At 30.0% G+C, this 3,799-nt stretch overlaps 1 long non-coding RNA gene across 1 annotated transcript; it reads left to right on the top strand.

Moving 5' to 3' along the window:
- Window positions 1-418: 418 nt before the first annotated feature.
- Window positions 419-3,569, top strand: LOC147816258 (uncharacterized). Its single transcript, XR_015432244.1, has 2 exons — window positions 419-957; window positions 3,203-3,569. It is a non-coding gene; the product is annotated as an uncharacterized LOC147816258 (long non-coding RNA).
- The last annotated feature ends 230 nt before the right edge of the window (window positions 3,570-3,799 follow it).

Raw genomic sequence — 3,799 nt, 5'->3', positions numbered from 1 at the left:
TCAGTGCTTATTTGATTTATATTAAATGATGGTCTGAAAATAATAGGAATTATTTGAAAAAACTTAATGAAATTTCTTTAAATATCAGTGATGTCAGATTATCGGTAAACAAATTTCTAAATGAACTAAGCACAATTGTAGCCGTCAACTGCTGTACCACAAATTATCAGTTAATAGTTACTTGCTGTTAACCAGTTAATATTTAAACTGATTTGTCAGCTCTCTGATATACGCTACACTTATTCACTTCACTTATTCATCGATTTACTAAAATTATCACTGATCTATTGATTTGCATCATTACAACCCTTATTCCTTATTTATTTACATTCTTTACTTATATCAAGATATATATTTCTTATCTTTGTTTATATCTTTATCTTATCTTCTTCGTTTCTTATCCTTATCTTTATTACAGTGGAGCATCGTTTATACGACGATCACTTATACGACGTTTACATTTATACGGCGTTTTAGTGTGGTCCCAAATCATTCCTATTCATTTTAATGTAAAAGTATATCGTTTATACGACGCACAGAATCGGTTATACGTCGGGTTTTAGATTTTGTTCACGTTTATTTAATTTTTCTTGTGTATTTTAAAAAAGGGCGGAATTTGGCGACATGAATGATACAGAAAAGGGTGCCAACAAGAATGCTTGGATGACGACCGTAATTTTTACTAGATGACTGAAAAAACTAGACAATGTTATGAAGAGGCAAAAACGAAAAATTTTGCTATTCATCGGCCAATGTCCAGATACCGGCCAATGTCCATCGATACTAATTATTCTGGAAAATGTAAAAACTCTCTTTTTTTCTGCAAATTGCACAAGTGCGCTTCAGTCATTAGATTTGGCCGTGATTAGAAATCTAAAATTGCATCATAGAAAGCAGTAAGTTCAACTTACTATTCAAAGCATTGTAGAGACCAATAGCAAGAAAATATAATTAAAGGTAACATTCATTCAAATTGCTCACTGCAATTTTTCTTCTTTGGTTATTTGTTTGTTTTGCTTTGTCTAATTTAGAAATTTATGTAAATCAACACGTTAAACATTAAAATTAACTGAAAACAGAGTTAGTTTCTGTTTTAGAAGTAAATATCGATTATACGACGTATTCGTTTATACGACGTTTTTTGGTGGTCCCTTCGCCGTCGTATAAGCGATGCTCCACTATTAATTTTTCTTCATATCAAGAATCCTTAAAAATTAGAATTACTGAAGCTCAGGAATCCATAATAACCTTTCAACTTGCTTTTAAACTAATCTTAAAAATTATAGCATTCAGAATAAACTAATTTAACAGACAAGTCAAGAAATGTATATAAGTTAATTGACTTCCTCAGAGCTGTTTGAAAGAGGAGGGGGAAGTGAATAATAGTTAGTAGGAGTGAATAAAATAGTGAATAGGAGTGATTTTAAATTAAATGAATACAAAAATAATTGCTTTAAAAATTTATAAAAATCGTTTTTGCTTTGTGCTAATTTGAATTTATTACTTTGGCAGTTTTTTTTTTTTTTAAATTTGCTTTTTCATTCATTATTATTTAAATATTTTTCAAATTCTTTAAGGTTGCTATCAAATTTTTACCCTATCCTTTAATAATCTAACTTCATGGCAACTCTTACCATTTTTTTCGGATAATTCCTATTCTTATTGAAACTTTAATTTAAAACGAATTAGTGATGCAACAATTAAATATTAAGAACAATAATGTGCGAAACTGAATAATTAATTAATTATATCTTATGACTAAAACAATTTTTAATGGATATTAACTATTAGTAAGTCATTGAAATTGAAAAACAGAACATAGAAGGAACAGAAGTTTTCATAAACCGTTTTATATCGGTGCACTTTAACATTTTATTCATGTGTATATGGGAATCCTGATAAGTTCTTTGTGTCCACAACCCGTTCAAAGAATTTAAAATTCTGAATTTTACATTCCAATCCTCTCACATTTTGGCAACATTAAAATAGTTATTAATTTTAAGGTCAGTCATAGTTTGTAAAAATTTAAAAGTTGTCACTCGATCCAAGGCCTGAATCACGAAAGGTAGGACCCAATTTCATACGTGTTATTTCAATACTAGTAAGCATAACGATTTCGTACTACATTAAGTATGCTAGATTAGTTAATTCATTCTTGGTTAATTATTAATCAAATCTGTAAATAACTTATGATAACTATAGCCAAAATTATTGGATCAAATTACTAAAAGTACCCCCCCCCCCCGTCTGCACTTGATACCCAAGAAGATACACTAACCTCACTTGTACTTTCTGGATCAGCTATTGTGATTTTATCACTTTTAAGGCAAGTGTCACACTAACGGGGTTATTGAGAGGGAAATGGGAGAAAGATCCTCCTTTCCCCTTTTGTGGGCATTTGACCCCCATTCCATAATATGCTTTCAAACTGTTGCATCAGCATAACCTCCAATGGGGCATAACAAAAAATTTCGTTTTTTTCTTTTCCTTCTGGCTCTCTAATCTGTGTTAATTGATTTGATAAGAGACATATTTTTTATATTTTTCCTTTCACAAAAATGGAATTCAGAGAGCAATCCTGTAGAAAACGAAATTGAAGTACTCGCTCTACCTACTCCACCCTCTTCTGCCTTTTTTTTTTTTTTTAATGAACTCCCAAATGTTATTTATACAAACATATTTATGTGAAAACAAAAATACTAGGAATGTTTCCTTAGATATGAATGTCACACTGCAAAAAAATTGTGGTGTATCGTTGCCACCATTCTTGGTGTTGAGATAAACTACCATTTTTTGCAGAGCATGTTGTCATATTTTTTATTTACTTTTTCACTGTCATAGTTTAATTGAAGGTATTTATTTTTTGTTTGGTTATTTACTGACAACATATATCCTCATGCATATTAGAATCAATTTAATAACTTCCTTGCAAACACATTTCTCTTACAAAGCAGGCACATTTTTAGTTATATAATCGCACTTTCACACAATTGTTTTTGTCATTTGTATAAAATTTTTTCCGTAGTTACATACACATATGCGTACACAGTTACGCTGTACAGTGCGTACACAGTTACGTATTTCAAAACGTATTTAATTTACTTAAACACCAAAAATGGTGGTAACTATGCACTAAAACTTTTCACTGTGTATTTGTAATCAATTTTTAAATGAATTCATCTTACTTTCTTTATCACGTCAGGTTTCTGTGAATACATCGAGTTTAGGGCCATAGAAAACTATCTCTTGTGACGACGTATTCATTCCAAAATGTATGGAATTATTCAAAAGCCTGATATTATTAAATGTATTAAAATTAAAATAATGAAGTCTTACATTTATAAAAAAGAAATCAATAAAAAATTTTGTTGCAAAAACGCATTTCTAGTTAGAGGAAGGTGAAAACTCGATCCTGTTGAAAGATTTCTCCCCAAAAGTTGAAAAGAGTGATTGGGAACTTATCTAGAAATAGGTAGTCCTGAAGAAATCTTCAACGTAGATCTCATGCCAAGTATCATAAATTTAATTTCTGAAAACACACAGCATAATAAAATTTTATTTCTATCAAACATTACCACTATTATTATTTCAATAGGTGTCGACATAGTTACTGACGCAATCTAATATAATTAACTCTTAGAAATCAGCATATCTGTATAAATGGTATTTTTGTAACTGTAAGTAAAGGAATGGCGTAAGAGCCTTTTAATTACACATCAGCTAGCAATCCTGAAAAAATTTCGAATTGTTTAATGTAAACGGTATTATTACTTAAATTAATATGAATCGCCATCTCACA

This window comes from Parasteatoda tepidariorum, chromosome 1 (genome assembly GCF_982258835.1).
Source record: "Parasteatoda tepidariorum strain Cologne lab strain chromosome 1, Ptep-v5.0, whole genome shotgun sequence".
Classification (NCBI taxonomy): Eukaryota; Metazoa; Arthropoda; class Arachnida; order Araneae; family Theridiidae; genus Parasteatoda; species Parasteatoda tepidariorum.
This window is presented reverse-complemented; position numbering and strand designations above follow the sequence as displayed.